The sequence below is a fragment of the Rhinolophus sinicus genome, chromosome 16 (genome assembly GCF_057876585.1).
Source record: "Rhinolophus sinicus isolate RSI-liver-muscle chromosome 16, RSI-T2T, whole genome shotgun sequence".
NCBI classification, from domain to species: domain Eukaryota; kingdom Metazoa; phylum Chordata; class Mammalia; order Chiroptera; family Rhinolophidae; genus Rhinolophus; species Rhinolophus sinicus.
The window spans coordinates 96,422,457-96,443,299 of NC_142516.1; the positions used below are offsets into that span (position 1 = coordinate 96,422,457).

Consider the following 20,843-nt stretch of genomic DNA (forward strand, 5'->3'; position numbering starts at 1 on the left):
TCAACAGTGACAAGCTTGGCTCCCACGACTCATTCACTTACTTATCCGACCAATCCTTCATGTTTTCCTACTTACCTCAGCTACCACTCTCGCCCTGACACACATGCTTCCTCATTCTACTTCGGCTCCACACCCTTTCCTTGGGGTTCTCCCATGCTGAGGGGTGCTACTCGCCTCTTTGGGCCCTGACATTCAGTGCTGGGTTATACTTCTCCATAGATGCCCTCTTCACACAGCTGAGGCTCCAACACCCTGCTTTGGGCCACCGCAGGTCCTTAGCCTTCTGACACAGGATTTTTACATAGTTTGACACTACCTCCTTACAAAGTAACTATCATTGTAAGTGAGAAAATAGTAATTTTATAGTGAAGAAGGCTGGGTCTTTCATCAAGGGTTCAAAGTGATGGCCAAGGAAAAAATCTGCTGTGCTGATGAAAATCCTGAATTCCTGAGGATTGGAATAGAAGGGTTTCAGGAGCTGGGGCAGGATGGATGCAGGAAACAGGATAATGTATGAGCAGAACTTAGAGTGCAGGAAGTAAGGATGGGGAGGCGAGGGCTGCCTATGGAGATCAATATTAATAAAGATGAAAGGAAAATGCTCATCAATTGCAGTGGCAGATAGTGGAGGCAAACCTGTGAGGGCGAGGGAGGCAGTCAGGAGGGTGAGTGACCGATGCTCCCTATTGACCCTCATCTATAACGGGAAAGTCTGGAGTGGGGTGGCTACAGGCCCTGGGCACCAGGTCCGTTCTTGACTCCAACGAGACGGGACAGACTTGCTCTGGATTTGTGGGGCTCTCCCCTGACTACTGCTGACTGCATGTGGCTCCCCCACTTGTCCTGCCTCGTATCATACTATTAGGTTGGTGCAAACGTAATTGTGGTTTTTACAATTATTTTTAGCCTGTAAAGCCACAATTACTTTTGCACTGACCTAATAACTGCAGTTTTTTTTAGTACATCAAGCTTTTTCATGCTGTCGTGTGTCTGTGCATGTTGTTGACTTAGAAAAACTTTCTTACTTTAACTTACATGGCTACTTCTTATTAATCCTTCAAGACTCATTTCAGTTATCCCTGTGTTACCATAGTACTCTGTGCATTTCCCCGAAAATAAGACCTAGTTGGACAATCAGCTCTAATGTGTCTTTTGGAGCAGAAATTAATATAAGACCCAGTATTCTATTCTATTCTACCCGGTCTTGTATTATAGTAAAATAAGATCGGGTATTATATTATACTATATTATATTATATCATATAAGACCTGGTGTTATTTTACTATAAGTAAAATAAGTACTGATTATAGTAAAATAAGACTGGGTTTTATATTAATTTTTGCTCCAAAAGATGCATTAGAGCTGATTGTCTGGCTAGGTCTTATTTTCGGGGAAACACGGTAGTTACTTATACATGAGCCTGTTTTTCTCCATCACAAAATAATGGTTACTCCTCTCTTGGAGATGTGGCATTTAATCCTCTCCCCTTCAATCTGGGATAACAGAATACAGAAGAAACGACATCAAAAGAAGCCTTGAAGCTTTTTTTCACGCCTCTTGGAATATTCTGGAAGCCCTGAACACACTCACCATCTAAGAAGTCCAGGTACCTTGAGATCACATGCTGGAGAGGCTAAGGGGAGGCTCTTTAGTCATCAGTTGCATCTGAGCTCAGCCTTCCAGCCACCCCTGCACTGGTACCAGACATGTGAATGAAGTCATCTTGCATCCTCCAAACCAGCCCCAGTACCAGCTGATTATGTCTGAGCAACCTCAATTGACATCATCGGGAGCTGAAGAATTGCCCAGCTGAGCCCTGCCCCCTTTACTGACCTACAAAATCAAGTTATGATAAAATGCCTTTTGCATTAAGCTATTAGTTTTTGGAGTGATATGTTTTGCAGCAATAGATACCTGGAACACTTCTTGAAGGAAGGGATTAACCATATCTATTCTCACCTCTTGGTTTAAGGTCTGATACACAAAAGTACTTATTATGTCATTGTTGAACTGTTAAATCAGAAAAAAAGGCAGAAGTTTCTAGAATAAATCAGTAGTTCAGCCAACATAATTCAATGTCATCAAGACCCTACATTACACCACATCATCAGTTTAACATTCAGGCGACATCACAACTCTGGCTTTTCTTCCTCTGGTGAATCACTCACTGTCTACTCTCATGTGACTGCACTATCACTCATTCATTTTGAGGGGCAAAAATCAGTCAAGTGCCAATTTTTGACTCTGTTCTGCTCCTATCACTCCCTCCGAGTGGGCCCAACACTTCTGAGCAATAGCAAGGGGCTGGGAGAGCATTTCCAGTAGGGCAATGCCTTAATTAAATCCAGCCATCCCTCTCCTGTGTATCTACCCAAAAAATCTGAAGACATTTATCCATAAAGATATACGTGCTCCGACGTTCAGTGCAGCTTTATTTACAGTGGCCAAGACACGGAAACAACCAAAGTGTCCTTCAATAGGTGATAGGATAAAGAAGATGTGATGTATACACACAATGGAATACTATTCTGCCATAAAAAAGATGAAATAGTGCCATTTGTGACAAAATGGATGGATCTTGAGATTATTATGCTAAGCGAAATAAGTCACACAGAAAAAGTCAAAAACCATATGATTTCACGGATATGTGGGATATAAAACTGAAAGCAACAAAGGAACAAGACAAACAAACAAAATCTCAGACACAGACAATAGTTTAGTGGTTACCAGAGGGTAAAGGGGAGGGTGGATGGTAGATGAGGGTAAATGGGATCAAATATATGGTGATGGAAGGAGAACTGACTCTGGGTGGTGAACACACATGATATATAGATGATGTATTACAGAATTGTACACTTGAAACCTATGTAATTTTACCAACCATTGTACCCCAATAAATTTTAATTAAAAAAAAAACAATACTGAGGCCATTCACACAGCACACCAGGAGGATGAGAACCACAGTTCAAAGTCCCTTCCCCTAAAAGGCAGTAGGCAGAACAAACAGGACAATGTCATGACTCAAATGCTTCCTCCTTACGACCTTAATTAACTTTTAACTGTAGCACAAACCCTTCCAAACCCCTCTTTTATCTTCTCCAAGCTAGAATTAACAAGTTGGTTGCTTTGCCCCTTAGTCATCACTTTCTTGATTGCAAGGTGAGCATCCAACAGCTGGAACAGAAGTGGAACATGGACTAATTAACTTCTTGAAACCTTACATTCATTTGGTCAATATCCTATTGTTTTTGGCTTTCTTTACTCTGGAGGTCAACGGACTGCAAAATATTTGATAGTTCTGCAAGCTTCTCTTTTTCCCTTTCATTTCTTATGGTTTAATTAACCTGTAGACCCTTTTAAATTTACCAAATTAATTTTGTTTCAAGTAACTAGCTCCCTTCTTGTATCTAATCAATTCCCCTGTCTTCCTCCTCTGGTCAACACTGCCCTACTTAGCACCTTCTAAGGGCTAGCTGGTTGAAATAGGAAAAAAGTCTTTTTTTTTTTTTCCCTTCCTATGTAGGGAAAAGCCTAGTTCTTCCCTACTACCGCGTTCCCCTGAAAATAACACCGGGTCTTATATTAATTTTTGCTCCAAAAGACATATGAGGTCTTATGTTCAGGGGATGTCATCTGAAAAATCATGGTAGGGCTTATTTTCCAGTTAGGTCTTATTTTCGGGGAAATACAGTATGTCTTTCCTTCTTGTACATCTCCTTTATTACTCACACAAACACTCCATGTCTGACATTTCAGGCACCAAATGTGTGAAGGATTTTCCCCACACCAACAAGCAATTCCTGGACCTAACATGGGGTCCATGAAGTCAACTCAATTTTGATACATCTACCCAGAGATAGCATCAGATTGCATAGTTAAGGACTCAGTCCCACATGACTGACCCTGCCCTCCTATGACACACACACACATACACACACACACACACACACACACACACACTTCAGACCCCCGTCACAAGCCCAGATTGTCACCTGTGCTTCGGACCAACCAGCTACAGATCTGAGGTTCCAACAACTCCCTCCTTGGGCTTGGTCATTTGCTAGAGCAGCTCACAGAACTCAGGGAAACACTTACTTACATTTCCCAGTTTATGAAAGCATGTGAGGAAGGAGCTTCTGACCCTGTGAAGTTGGGGCACATCACTCTCCTGGGTGTGGATGTGTTCACCAGCCTGGAAGCTCTCCGAACCCCTGGCTTTGAGATTTTATGGAGGCTTCCTCACACAGTATGGTCAATTATTAACTTCATTTCTAGCCCTACTCCTCTCTGAGGATAGGGATGGAGATGAAAATTCCAAGCTTCTAATCAGCGCTTCCATTTTCTGGTGACCAGCCCCCATCCAGGAGCCCACCAAGATCGCCTCATTAGAACAAAAGAAGCTCTTCATGCTCTTATCACTTAGGTATTTACAAGGGTTTCAGGAGGCTTGTGTCAGGGATGGGGCCAAAGAAAATATGAGAACAAGAGATGGTCCTGTGATTTTATCACTTAAAAAATTATAAGTGGGGCGGCTGGTTGGCTCTGTTGGTTAGAGTGCAGTGCTCATAACACCAATGTCACCAATTTGATTCCCACATGGGCCAGTGAACTGCGCCCTCCACAACTAGATTGAAAACAATGACTTGACATGGAGATGAGCTGCACTCTCCACTTGACTGATAAACAACAACTTGGCTTGGAGCTGATGGGTCCTGGAGAAACACACTGTTCCCCAATAAAAAATTGAAAAATAAAAATTACAAGGGTTTTAGGAGTTCTGTGCCAGGAACTGGAGTAGAGACCAATATAGATATTTTCTGTTATCTCACATTGGAGATGTCACATACATTTCATCCTGCTTACTGTATTAGTTTCCTGTAACAAATTCCCATGAACTTAGTAGGTTAAAATAAGATAAATTGTTATCTTAGAGTTTGGGAAGTCAAAAGTCCAAAATGGATGGCTGGGTTGTGTTCCTTCTGGAGGCTCTAAGGGAAAATATCTTTCTTTGTCTTTTCCAGCCTCTGGAGGCTGCCTGCATTTCTGGGTTCAGGGCCCACATCACTCAGACTCTGCTTCCGTCATCACATCCCCTTGGTTGACTGTTGGGCCCACCTGGATAATCCATTTTAAGACCTGTAATGAAGTCATATCTGCAATGTCTCCTTTGCCATGTAAGGTAATATGTTCACATGATTTGGGCATTAGGGTTGGACATCTTTGGGGCCATTATTCAGCCCACCATGCTTACAATTGAGCATGAAGTGGTAGAAGCTGCAGTGGTTCTTGTCAAACTTTAACATTTATTTAAATCACGTGGGATCTAGTTAATAAGCCAATATTGATTCAGTGGGTCTGGGGTGGGACCTGAGAGTCTACATGTCTAAGAAGCTCCCAGGTGATGCTATTGCTGCTGCTCCAGATACCACCTCATTGGCAAGGGGTACACAATGGAATCACCTGGGGAATTGTAAGAACTACTGATGGCTGGGCCCCATCCCTAGATGTTGTGATTCAATTGCTGTGCTATATGGCCTACATGTTGGGATTTTTATAAGCTCCCAGGTGATTCTAATGTATAGCCAAGGTCAAGAACCTTGAATGTCATATGTGAATTTTCTTAGGTTCAAGTGGCTCAGGAGGAAAAAGTGCAATTGTTAATTAGCAATGCTTGCCATTGGCTAGAATTTGGTGGTGATGGGCAATTGACATGCTCGTTGTGTGTTTGTGCATCAGGTGAAGGCTCACTCTGGGGTAGAGGCAAAGATGAGTGAGTTAGTCCTTCCAGATGTTCCATATATTGTGCTTTTGATGGGGCCCATTCTGTTTGAAAAACAGTGCTGGGTGAGTTAGATAGCTGTATAGAAAGATGAATCTTGACTTCTACTCACATCGAACATAAAAATAAATTCAATATGAATTGCAGATATAGATGTAAAAACAAAACACTAACACTTTTAGCAAAGAACATAAGAATCTGCTTTACTATGGAGAAGTCAAAGATGTTTTTCTTAAATAGGCCACAGAAAACCACTTCAACTTCTGTTGATCAAAAGACACCTTTAAAAGAGTTAAGAAGATAATCTACAGAGTGAAAGAAAATATTTGCAACAAATATAAAAAAGATTAGCATTCAGAATATATAAAGAATTTCTAGAAAACAGTAAGATAAAACGTAGACAACCAACTGACACTTCATAAAAGAAGGTATCCAAAAATCCAATAAGCATACGAAAAAAATGTCCAATATTTTAGTCATTATGAAAAGAAAAATTAAAAGTACACCAAAATACCAATATGCTTGAATAGCTAAAATGAAAAATATAGAAAAGAGAAAGGGCCAAAATGGTAACACAGGAGGATCCTGAGTCCAACTTTTCTCATGGATGCGCAGAATACACAGTTATACACTGAGCAGTTCTGTCTGAAAGAGTTCCAGAAACTAGCTGAGTGACATCTACACATGTTGGGCAAATGAGAAAATACGCACATCGTAACAGGTATGAAGGGTTGAGACACATTCTTGCCATACACCCTGTCTCTGGCAGTGCCATGTACTAGGGAGGAACCCGACTCCCCTCTGAGGGATGGGACCCCCAAACATCTATCTCTGAAAGCCAGTGGGGATTCATTCATGAGCCACAAGACTACAGCAAACAAAGAAGCAGTTCTTAACCTCTGAGGGAGCACTTTGTACGGTTATCCCCCACAGGGCTCAGTGCGGAGAGAGCAGGCAAATGGGTCCATCTCCCAGTCTTTCCCGTAATGGGGTTTATCTGCATACTTTAGAAAACTACTCCTTGAGGGCCAGCCTTCTAATTTAGCACACATCTAGAGTGTGACTGTGTTCCTCTCCAGAGACCGAGGAATCCAGTGGACACCTCTTCCGCCTTCTCCCTCCAGTCTCCTAAAATAACAAAAGCAAGTTGCAAGTGTGTCACTAGAAGGAGCTTGTACACACATCTGGCTTTTCAGCATTTATGGCTGCTGCCTGAGGATGGACACCCAGATTGCCTGGTTCTGATAGCCAATGGAGCTTGCATTCACAAGTCCCATGGGACTGTAGCAAACAAAGAAGCAGCAGTTATTAACAAGTTCAGGAGTGCCCATCCATGGCCACACACCTGGGCATAGCCAGAGGAAGCAGGTAAAAATGCCCATCTCCCAGTTTCTCCCTGGAAGGACTTAACTACATACTTGCCCTGCTTCTGCTTGAGGGTCAAGCTTCTAATCAGCCTGAGTCTAGGTGCTGATTGCAATATTTCCCTTTGGGACACTGACAGATCTTGACACATCCTCAACTGCCACTCCTGTGTGGCCAGGAGGGCTCGGCCCGAGGGAGGAAGGGCGAGGAGATTGAGAAAAGACATGGAGTCAGGAAAGCTGGGATTGGGAGGTCCACTGTCCACGGATGGCGGAGCAGTGGCGCAGTCTATCACACACAGTTTATATACAGTGTTAGAACAGTTGTCCATACAAACAAGTCTTAGCAGAACAAGCAGGTATTATTAGAACATTTTATTTTGTGTATTGGCGAGTTTGTATGTCTGTGGCTGCATTAGTGTTATCTTGTTCTTCCTGGGAAGATTGCTAAGGCGAGGCTTCCCATGGGAACGACCTTGCAGGCTGCAAGGCCCTTGTCAGCTTACAGCCCGCTCCCTACACTCAACTACTGGGATCTACTGAGAACAGAGACAGTGGTGTGGACAATTATAAAAGTTTGACAGACAACTAGGAGCTCTGGCCGGGCTGATTGACGAGGTTTATCGCTACACAAGACCATTCTGTCAAGACTGGGAGAGGTGGCTGTTTTATCTAATATGCAGAAACCAACACAGAGAGTCAAGGAAAATAAAGGAAAAAAGGAATATGTTCCAAACAGAAGAACAAGGTAAATCTCTGGCAATGTATCCTAAGGAAACATAGTTAAGTGATTTACCCAATAGAGTTCAAAGTAAGTCATAAAGATGCTCACTGAGTTCAGGGGAGCGATGCAGAAAGAAAGTGAGAATTTTAACAAAGAGATAGAAAACATTACAAAGTACCAAACAGAAGTTGTTATTAGCTTAAAATAGACAACAAGATGTTTTATGTAAACCTATGGTAATCACAGAGCAAAAACCTATCGTAGATACACAGAAGATAAAGAGAAAGCAATCTAAGCAGACCACTACAGAAAATCATCAAATCACTGCAACGGACAGCAAAAGTGGAAGGAACAAAGGAACTGCAAAACAACCAGAAAACAATGAACAGTGACAATAGGAAGTCTATACCTATCGATAATTACTTTACATGTAAATAGACTAAATTCTCCAATCAAAAGACACAAGTGGCTGAATGGATTGAAAAGACAAGACTCAACTGTATTCTGCCAACAAGAGACTCACTTCAAATTTAAGGACACATACAGACTGAATGTGAAGAGATGGAAAAAAATATCCCATGCAAAATGGAAACCAAAAGAAAGCAAGGGTAGCAATAGTGATATCAAACAAAATAGACTTTAAAACGAAGACTAGAATGATGAAGGTCATTATACAAAGAAAAAAGGGGTCAATTTATCAAGAGGATATAACATTAATAAATATTTATGCACCCAACATCGAAGCATCTAAATATATGAAGCAAGTACTGACAGATCTGAAAGGAGAAACAAATAGCAATACAATAATAGCAGGGGATTTCAATACCTCACTTTCAACAATGGATAGATCATCCAGATAGAAAGTCAATTAGGAAACAGTGGACTTAAACTACATATTAGACCAAATGGACCTAATAGACATACAAAGTATTCCATCCAACAGCAGCAGAATACGTCTTCCTTCCTTCTTTCCTTCTTCCGTTCCTTCCTTCCTTCTGTTATCTATCTATCTATCTATCTATCTATCTATCTATCTATCTATCTATCTATCTATCTATCTATCATCTATCTATCCAGCCTTAAAAAAGAAGGATCCTGTCACTTCTGACAACATGGATGAACTTGGAGGGTATTATACTAAACAAAATAGGCCAGACAGAGAAAGACAAATACTGCATGGTATCACTTACATGTAGAATCTAAATGGGGGGTGGGAGGAAGTTGAATTCACGGAAACAGATAGCAGAAAAGTAGTTGCCAGGGGCTGGGGGTAGGGGAAGTAGGAAGAAATTGATAAAAGGATACAACTTCCAGTTGTAAAATGAATAAGGTCTGAGGATCTGAGTATCATGGTGACTATAGTTGATAACACTATATTGTATGAAATTTGCCAAGAGAGTAGAACTCACATGTTGTCACACACACAAAAAAAGTATACATGGCAGGTGATGGATGTGTTAATTAACTCAATGGGAGAATCCTTACACAATGTATCATATCATCATGTTGTACACTTTATCTGTAATTTTACTTGTCAATTATACCTCTATAAAGCTAAAAAAATATATAGAAAATATTGAGTATTAATGAGGAGCAAGTGGATGTGGGACAGCTGGAACTCTCACAAACTGCTGGTATAAGTTGGTACAACCATTTTGAAAAGCTGATGGTGTCTATTAAATTTGAACATACACGTAACGTATAACTTACATTCTATTTGAGTCCACACTCAATTCATACTGCCTCAATTTCCATTCAGTTTTTGACTAACTACAGGTTTGCTTTAAACATCATCATTCTATTGAAATTGCTTTCCATAAAGTCCCTAATAACTTTGTTATTGACATATCCAGTGCCCTTTCTCAGTCTTGATTCCACTGGAAAATTCTGTAGCATTTGAGACTGTTGAACAGCCCATAATTCTTAACACTCTATCTTCCCTTGAGGCTAGGCCAATTCTATTTGTTTTATGTTATCACTTTGACTGTTCCCTTTTCATGTATTTCTCAAGGACGTCCTCCTATGCCTTTTTGTTAAATGCTGGTGTTTCCTGGCAGTCCACCTTGGCACTATGTAGATATTTAATACATGTTAAGCCCTCACACTAGTCTTCCACTTCACTACCCCACTTCAGTACCCCAAAGTAATTTCTCTAAAAACTAATCTAACAGTTTATTCCCCTCTTTACAAACCTGTAATGGCTTTCAACTGTTGTACATGATATTTGTTACTGGCATTACAGGGCTCTTACACCTCGTCTCTGACTATTTCTACAGCTTCATCTCCTGCCCTTACTCTCTGAACCTTATGTTTTAGTGACAATATACTTCCCACTCAACAACCTTTCATCGTCCTTATGCTACATCCCTAAATCATCTGACTCCTTTGTGACGCCCTTTATGACCCCCTCAGGCCATCATAATTCCCTCCTCTGGATTCCTACAAAAATTTGACCATGTGTCTCAGAGAACCCTTATCACATTATGTTTCATGTATCTAGACCTCTACCACACTGAGAGTTTTGTAAATCTAATCTGTATTGCAGCACCTAGCACTGTGCCTTACACACGGTAGAACCTAACAAAAATGTGTTTAATGATCGAATGGCCTTTATAACTGTAAGATCTTTGATTGACAGCACATTGCTGATGTTTGGTGTTCAATATACATTTAATAAGTTAATAGGTCAAAAATTGGTATTACTTTGTTTATCATATCTTTGTTTCTTCTGAACAATGAGGAAGATTAGATAATGAATCTTCATTCTTTTAAAATTTTTTATTTTTTATTTTTTATTTTATTTTATTTTTATTTTTTTTTTGAATCTTCATTTTGATTCAGCATTAGAAAGGATAAAATGGATCACGGTCATCATCTAAATTGTGAAGAGTAGGAGTTTGTAACTCTAGAAATATGTATGGAAACCAGTTCTGGGTATACTTCATTTAATGACATTGATATTTCCCAGAATTCTGCTGTAGAGGCAACTGAATTATATCTTCTAATTGACTTTCAGAAAAAAGTTAAAAATATATTCTCTACTAGAAAAAGAAAAGCCCCTTTAATATTACTATAGTTATAAATAAACAAAATCCTCTGAAAATAACTCATTTGATAGAAAACTTGTTTTTGAATAAAAATGAATAGTTCTATTCAGGCATTACAAATAATCCTAGAAATGATCCAAGATACCACCTAATAAAAAAACCTGTAAGTGAAAGTATACAGTATACGAATATTCTGGTTATATTAAAATTGTACATATTATTTTGGCTCATAATTTTCCCACTATAGAATTTTCAATACCTAAAAGCATAGTAATTTTCTTGATTTTCTCTAGACTCAAACTAATGTACTTGTTTCAACAAAGTGATGTTTCCCCCCACTAACCATCATTCGAATGTATTGGCATATTTATGCAATAAAGACAGCACAACAGCTTTCACGAGAATAAACACAAATAAATATTTCATGTGCAATCTTAGTTTAATCAGTGGAATTATCCCAGTGTATGATGAAATACTGGTTAATGTCTGATGATGACTTTTAAATCAGTAGAACATATTGGAGTTTACTATCTTTTCCCAGCAACCAAGTTTTAATTTTTTGATTTATTAATTAATAATACAGTATATTTATATTAAACAAGTTACATACTTTTAATGTTTTTATTTATTTTTAAAACATTTTAGTTAAGTGTAACATCTTCAGAAAAATGAACAAATTATAACTGTACTGAATTAACCAGTTTATATTCTCACTGTTTCTGAAATCTCTTTATGTCTGTTTGGTGTTTATGTGCCATATGGTTTGGATTATTCTAGCTTTATAGAATGTTTTGACATTTGCTAGGGCAGGTTTTCCCATGTTATTCTTTGCTATTAATAAAGTTAATACTAAGTCTTTTTATCCAGCTTTATACACCCTTTTATTCAGGATTCCTTGTAAGACTACCAGCAAAGTATATTTTGTCAAATTGAGTGTTCTTAGGAATTCCTGTACGAGGTCAGACAGTTAAGTTCACAAACTCATCCTAGAAAAAGTGCTACATTTCTCATTGCTGAATATCACTATGGTCACCTTTGAAATACTCCCCTCGGGAAGCTATGCACCGACACCAGCACCTAGTCCACACTTCAAAGAGATTTTGGAACTCTTTTTCTGAAATGGCCATCAGAGCTGTCATCATATTACCCTTGATGTCCTGAATGTCATCAAAATGTCTTCCTTTCAACATTTCCTTTATGTTTGGGTAAAGAAGGAAGTCATTGGGGTGAGTAGGGAGGGTGTTCCAATAGAGTTATTTGTTTACTGGCCAGAAACTCCCTCACAGACAGTGCCGTGTGAGCTGGTGCATTGTCATGATGCAAGAGCCATGAATTGTTGGAGAAAAGTCCAGGTCGTCTAACTTTTTCATGTGGCCTTTTCAGCACTTGCAAATGGTAAACTTGGTTAATTGTTTGTCCAGTTGGTACAACATAATGAATAATCCCTCTGATATCAAAAAAGGTTAGCAACATCGTTGCAACAAGTTCGAGAACTTAATTGTCTTTCCTCATATTTATTGTAATATGAAGTGTGATTCTTCTTCCAATACATTTTCTAATTAGTTTGACTGGAATACAGGTGTTCAGTGAACACTGTTTTTTGTACCACATTTTGTTACTCAACTTGGAAACTTTCTTACTTGTTTCAGTAGTTTTTTATTTAATTCTGGAGTTTATAACACTATAATTTTTGTTCATTGCTCTTAAATGAGCAAAACCAAATTCCTTTTTATTTAAAGAAACATTAAATCTTTATTTCCTCTTTACATTATTTGTGACCAGGTAGGGAAAGATAAGTTCCCCCCTCACTGGGAACAGCAGCAATACACAGACTTTGGAAACACCCTGAAATCATCAGCAACATTCTCTGATGGTGACATAAGGAATGAATCTAATAAATCAAATCTGCAATGTTGTGACATTATTCTAATTTATTTGATTAGTTTATCTAGAAAAACTTTATAAATACTTTATTTAAGAGGACAGTAAATTATTTTCTTGTTCTGATAAAACACACTATAATTATTTACAAGTAATTTTTTTCTCAAATTGTGTGCTATTTAGCTTTCTATCCCTTATTTAATATATTGTTTTGTTGCATTTGTCAAATGTTCAGAAAAATATTAAATTACGATAGTGATACCAGACATACTTTTCTTGTTCTTGGCTTCAGTGGGAATGCCTCCAGGGTTTCAGTATGAAGTATGTTTTTGGTTGCTGGTTTGGGTACATATTCTTTATCATGTTAGGAAAGTATAATGGTCAACTGTTTCTTTTTACGACCACCATTTAAGATATCCCATGTAGTGTGGTCGAGTGGGAAGAGGGTTGATTCTAAATCAAATGAAATGGATGAAAATCCTGATTCTCACTTTCTGGCTCTGTGATCTCAGAAAATTATTTCATGTCTGATAATTCAATTAAAGTACAGCAATATTTATTGAGTGGCACCTATTTTGTGGTAGCAGTGAAGAATAGGTACTAGGAAAAATAGTGAATATAGACAGGCTTCTTTTCTATCCTGTAAAGTAGAGCCAATAAAAGCACCCAGAAGAGGAAATAGGAGAGAAAACACCATAACAGAACAGCAGTTTGAGAGATAAGAATAGAGTCAAGGACCAGAAAAGACTCAAGAATTATTAGACAGTATGGTCAGTTAGCAGCACAGATAATACATCTGGAAAAATCAGAACACATTAGCATGGCCCCTTATGAGGACAACATGCAACTTCACAAAGAACTTTCTATTTTCAAAATATATGTTTGAAATGCTTCAAAATGCACCATTTGCAAAGACAAAAAGAATAACGAGATCATAGTGCTAAAAAGCTAAAAGGAACTTGGAAAGCTAAAAGGAAGGAGGAATGATTTTCCCTTTCATCTATATAAAACAATAATAAATTATAATTGGAATTGGACTCTCACACTGTCAAAAGAAGTAGCAACAGATAAACCATACAGCTCTACAACAGAGCTATTCATAAGAGCTGATATGATAAAAGAAGCATAATAACTAATGGGAAATAGGATTAATAAATTAGGATATGAGGATATACAGCAAAAGTGATAGTCACATCTGAATTGTTAAATAGGAGTAATTTCTTATTCTTTCTTACGTCTTTTTCTTTTTCAAAAGATGTATGCAAAATTTGCTAAAATAAAATTAATAAAAATAAAAAATAGAATTATTCAATAAATGGTGCTTATAAAACTGGCTATTTGGGGAGAGAAATCAGGTTAAAACCTCTCCTCAAATCATAAAATATGATGCATGGTAGTCCCTTTATCTGCCATTTGGAAAAGGTGGCATTATAAAGACCATGTTACATACCCACACATTTATAACACTTCATACACTCGAAAGCACCACACAAAGATTATTATGTTCCTTATCATCATACCCATCATCGTAATCATCATCATTTTCTACTACCCAGAAATTAAAACCCAATTTCCAGAGTATCTGAATGTGCTTCTCAATATATTACCAATACTGTGGTGACACCCGGGCCAGATGATTCAAGCAGAATATATTTGGGGACTAAAGTAAGAGCATCAGAATGACCAGCATGAGACGTCTACATTGTACTAATTAGTCTATATTGTTTTATACAACCAACAATTGAGAACTGAACTAGAGAAAGATGCTTTTGCTACGGCTCACCTGGACATTTGGATACAAAGAAAAGTCAATGTTAGACAACAACAGGTGCATCTCAGAACATATTGGAAAGCAACAATGTTAAGAACACACAATTTACTAAAGTGCATTTGCAAAGAAACCGAGAATTTGTGAGGAGATATAATAGTCCATTAAGTACTGGATTCTGTGAAAAAAAAATAGATTCATAAATTTTTGACAATAATCTTGGATCCATCAATCTGTCTGCAAATCCTACAGTAATTCTGTGGTGGCCACCTAGTACTAAATTTGTGCCATTCCTTTCCGTCATTGCTAATTTAACATGTGTGTGAAATTCATCTTTCATTTTTTCTCATTTTTTAGGACCATAAAGTATTTACTGGGTACCTACGTACGTGCAAGGCACTGTGATATGGCTGGAGAGTCAAAAACTGCAAAGCTCTACTGGACCCTCAAGAAGTTTCTCTGACATAAAAGGATACACTAGTAATACAAATTCAAGAGCTCAGAATGGGGCCTGATTACAGTGTATTGAAGAATTTGGAGGATGCTTCTTGGAGGTGGTGGGACTTGCACTGGGCCAAGATAGAGGGTAAGACTTAAATTCACTTTGAAAGAGTTTTAGATTATTTAATGGAATGGCAATGATGAACTCTGTCACAGAGAGACTACTCTGGAGAAACACGTTCAAGATTCTAACACTCTTTATTGTTAAGACAAGATAGAGAAACAATACCCTTCTGTGTATCTATCCCATGTTTTGAGTATGGTCATTGTTGAAATTATGTTATTTCACATTTTCGTGCAGACAGAATTTCTGAAATTGGTCTGACTTCCACATTTGACAGTTGCATACCGTTCAACTCTTATGGCTACATAGCGATGGTGACTACTGACAAGTTTAGTTATAGTTTTCGTTTATTGTTTTAGTTATAGTTTAATTGCCTACTTATTATACTAACATCTACTAAATCATCCATGCAGAGACCCATGTATTACCAATGGAGTGATGACTTTTGTCTAGTGTGACTTTCCACATTGTTTTGCAATGAGACGTTTAATAGGATGATAGAAAGTTACTTTCATTTTATACCAAAAACAGAATTTAAAAACAACAATTAGAAAACAATTAAAAAACTTTGGTGAAAGGATTTCATAATTTTGCGCCAAACTTAAATCAAGCATGTAATTGTCATAAATAATCATGAACAGTACTTGTTTTTTGGGTGTGCACCATCAGACAAATCATAGATTGAACATAACTGTAATTAAAACTAGGATTTTTACCCAGTCTTACTCCTAAGCTAATGTTCTTTCCACTACCTTAAAGTATCTCTAAAGTAGTCTTCTTAAAAAACATATAACAATTAAACAAGTAAATGAGATTAGTTTGGTTTATAATTACAAGATATCTTAATTAGTATTTGTGAGAAAATAACGAATTATGTTACCAAAAGACACTAACAGTTTTATATTATAGTGGAAAAGGGAAGTGAACAAATTCACCTGTAGAGCACATTTATTTTGTTACAATGGTCCACCTGACAGGATGTGAATCGTATTTCTAGTTGAAGCTGATATCACTCTGCACAGCAAGAACCTGTAGCTTACGAGATTGTGGGCTTTTGCCTTCCTTCCTTTCCAATTTTTAATATATGCTTAACTCACTCATAGAAAATTATAATAAAAAAGAAAATTGAAGGAATATCCTTGACATAATAGGTTAAAACTATAGTGCTATATTTGTAATAATAGGATTTGCATCACCAATACCGAAGAAAACGAAATTCCTCTATACTTGGACTAGCTCTAGGTTTATCTTCCTTCTCTAAATTCAGACTTAATTATTACCTTGTCTTCTTAGAAAATAAGTGCTATTAAGTTAGCTCATGTTCTTACTGCCTGTGACCTCCGGGTCAATCCCACTCTAGTATAAGTATAATATTATAAATCAAATATTTCTATTTGGTTTTCAGACTAGAAGGCACTGATAGAATTCTTTTTAGAAAAAACATAATTTGGGAAAATGCCATGCTACTGGTTTAAAATTCCAGTGTCATATGTTTCTTTTGATCATAGTTTCCATTAGTTAGAAAAACTAACGGGAAGGAGAGACAGGCAGTTTAAGACATCGATATGGACCACTGAGTATGCATGACTGTGTGGGCGGGGCATCAGCAAAGCCAGGGAGGAGCAGACAGAAGGTGGCTGGTTGTTCCTGCTCGAGCAGGTATCTGCCCCAGAACCGTCCCTGTGAGACAGTTAGAAGACCAGTGGCCTCACATCTCTAAGTGGGGGCCTCAAGCATGTTAGATACAGGATAGATCTTTCACGATCTATGAGCCAGATAAAATTTGATTGTCTTAACTCTTATGCATTGTTGTCCTGTGGGTTGAGACTGTTCCTTTGGGAGCCCAGAGGGAGCTGAGCACAGCTAGGGCATGGTAGCAGTTAGGGGTACCCACGTGGTACCCGCCTCTCAGGCACTCAGGAAATCTGTTGCTCAACAGAGGCATCTTAAAATAAACTATTGAAACGGTTACTAAATACACGATAGAAATTCTTTTTCACCTAACTACTGCAGTAAGATATTTTTAAGTAAACCTCTGTTCAATCAAAAAACAAACAAACAAACAAACAAACAAAACCCTCTTATTTGTCTATTATTGAACATTCTATCAGGAAGTATTTTAGTAGAAGTAATTTTTATTTTGGCTAAATTTGATCTAAGTTCAATAAATGAGCAAGGATTGACAGAGGCAAAAATATTTCAATTTCAGTACCTTGCACATCTTTTCTTTTTGAATTAATTTCATTTGATAAAATGCAATGCTAAAATGCAATACCTATTTACAAGTAAGACCAGTACTAAGATATGGGTAATAAAGTTGACTGCTCTTAGAGAAAGTTTCAATGTCTTGTTTTGTATTATCTCATTCAGGCATATTACTTCTGTTTTCATTTCACCAGTTAAGGAACAGAATGCCTTTATATTACAATGCATGTCAGCATTAAAAATGATATAAGAAACGATGTGAAATCTGGAAAACCACCCCATATAAGTAACACTGTGTTCCCTGAATGTAATTTAAACTTTAGATGACCCTCAAGCAGTGTGTCTCCAAACCTGGTCTGCAATGCAGATGTACTTGGCCCCTGAAAGAACTCTGCAACCCTCCCCAGACCCAATTAACCAGCATCTCTTGGGAAGCGTCTCAGCAATATCCTTTTCTTTCTCTTTCTTTCTTTCTTTCTTTCTTTCTTTCTTTCTTTCTTTCTTTCTTTCTTTCTTTCTTTCTTTCTTTCTTTCTTTCTTTCTTTCTTTCTTTCTTTTTCTTTCCTTCCTTCCTTCCTTCCTTCCTTCCTTCCTTCCTTCCTTCCTTCCTTCCTTCCTTCCTTCTTTCTTTCTTCCCTCCCTCCCTCCCTCCCTCTCTCCCTCCCTCCCTCCCTCCCTCCCCCCTCACTCCCTCCCTCCTTCCTTCCTTTTTTTAGTATATGTGCACAAGATGTTTGGCCAGATTCAAACCTATGCCCTCCAATTAGCTTTAATCAGTAATACAGATGTTATTTTGAGCTCCAGCTACCTGACTCCTTTTCCTCCCTTTCAGTGGGTTCTGAATTTGGGTGGGGAAAAGTGGTGTTTATTGGGTCCCAGAAAACCCCCAATAAGGCTTTTTGGACATGGTGCAAGGACACCAAATCTGTGTACTACATCCTGTCTGGGTGTGGGAGAACTCTGAAGACCTGGCTTAGGTGCTCCTGATTTTCATGGATCCTGGTATTTGTTAAGAGACGCCCATCACTGCAATCACTGAAAATATATAATGTCGTCGTCTGTAAAACTCAGGCTCATAGGATAACAAGGAGCATAAACTGAGTTCATGGGCATGAATGGATTGTGCAGTCTATGCACATACTAAATTATGAGTTATTAAAATTAAAAGGACAAAGCCTTTTAATTGTAAACTATTTTCATGATAACAAATAATATTCTGAGTTTTTGAAATCCTCTTCAAATGGTCATATACTCACAGAGCTGAAATAATGATTTCATTTTCATTTTTCTTTTATTTTATTCATATATAAACCAATATCCTTTCTTGAATACATGCCTATAACAAGACTATAAAAGAATCTTTCAAGAGCTTTGGCACTAAAATGATACAAAGTCAAATAGGGCTTTCAGTATTTGCAGAGAGGTATAAAATTTTGAACATGAACAACTAGTATATAATTCTCTCCTAAATTCAATATAATAACCTATATATCACCCACACAGACAGTCATTGTTCAGGGTAGAGTGAAAGCCATAATTTCCCAAGTTAGCAAAGTTTAGCAAGGCTTTCTCTGTGCATATCATCAATAGTACAGCAATGACGTGTTTATTGTTTTATATATACAGCGAGCCTTGAACAACGCAGGTTTGAACTGCACAGTGCCACTTATATGCAACTTTTTTCACTAAATACTGTAAATTTATTTTCCTTATGATTTTCTTAATAACATTTTCTTTTTTCTAGCTCACTTTACTGTAAGAATGTACAGTAGATAGTACATATAACACTAGCACACTCAAAGACCAAATCTTATTAGAAAGTCCAGGCTATGAAGACCTGCAGCATGATAGCAAAGGATCTACTGGTCTCTGTGATTAGCTATCAGAGTTGATGAAGTGGACTCAACTGCTGGCACAATTTCATTTAATGTAAATTATAATACTTGAAAGTTGTTTTAAAAGCTACAACATAAAACAAGAGCACAAACTAGATACACGGTCACTTTACATTTACATGCAATTTATAACATTAATTCACATCTTTATAATAATTCACATTAATTCACATATATTTCTAATATAATGCATATCTTTATTCATTCAAGATACTGAGTGCCAACCATGTGTCAGGATGACAAGGTGACTAACAGACCTCAGTCACTGCTGCAAGGGACTATTAAAATCTGGCTGTCCCCGTGGCTTCTTTCTCCCAGGCCCTTTTAAGGGTCTGCTTCCCACTCAATTTTCTCTCCGCATTCTGCGTAGCTGAGGGGCCTCCTGCAGGCTCATGCAGGGCCCGCTAGCCAGGAGGCTTCCCTGATAATCCCAGAGCTTACCATTTGAGTTCAACCTTGATTCAGTCTTCAAAATATGTTAAAATAAAATATTTTAAATTTAGCCATAAAACGGAGGTGATGCACAAAACAGGCATACCATATGTTGTGTTCCTTTCCTAAAGGAAAGCTGTCCAAGAAAATTAAACACTATTGTGATACTGTAAAAATACTGGTTTTCTAAATGTTAGAGAAGAAAACACAAATTAAATACATTTCTATATAATATTTATATATAATTTATAATAACCTATATTATATACTTATATTAAATATTTTAAATGCATTTATGTTAAACATATATTAAATATATAAACACATATTCAAGCTATATTTTGATTGGATTGGTATTTTACGTCTTTGAATACGTGAAAATATAAGTATTTATTATGTGAACAAAAGAAATAAAGCATCTACTGGCTACAGAACTATGGCAGGAAAGAAAGTGAAGGATACTAATTCATGGAAGGCTTTTCAGACTAAATGGACAATTATTGTTTTTGGAAAGAGCGTGTTCCTATGTGATGTGAGGAGCAGACTAATCTGTGACGTCCACTGCAGCATTTTTTTCTCACTGTAACTATCTTGCAAAATTTAGATATTCTATATTAAATGAATATTTTTTCCAAAAAGTACACAAAATATATCCAGAGTGTATAAAATTACCCAGCTATCTTGTAATCATGAAGATGTTTAAAATAAAATATGAATTCCTTAGGACTACTGATATTTTATTTACTAATTCTGCTGCTAAATGTTAAGTGTGGACACATATTTATTGCATATCAGAACAGAGCATTTAAAAAAATGAGAAAGTAACATCTGAATTGTAAATATTTAAAAATGAGATTAGAAAAATATGATTTATAAAATTTTACCAATTAATGAATTAAATAATCATTAAACAATCATGACTTAATCAACCATAAACTCAAGATTATTACTATTTTCCCACCAGGTAAATAAAGGTAATGACTAATGAAAACAATTACAATAAAAACAAAAACGAACAAACTATAGCTCACAGGGCAGTTATTTAAAAAGGTAAAAAAAAAAAAAATGTTATATGTATATTTTGCTACTGAAAATTCTGATCCAGACAGGAAACAAACATTAATTACATATCAGGAAGTTTCTACCAGTTCAATATGGATGAAATGATGGTGCAAAAAAAACA

At 37.3% G+C, this 20,843-nt stretch overlaps 1 protein-coding gene across 2 annotated transcripts in view; it reads right to left on the reverse strand.

Annotated features, from left to right (window-relative positions):
* Nucleotides 1-20,843, reverse strand: part of SGCG (sarcoglycan gamma) — a 103,972-nt gene that overhangs the window by 43,148 nt on the left and 39,981 nt on the right. The window lies entirely within an intron of this gene.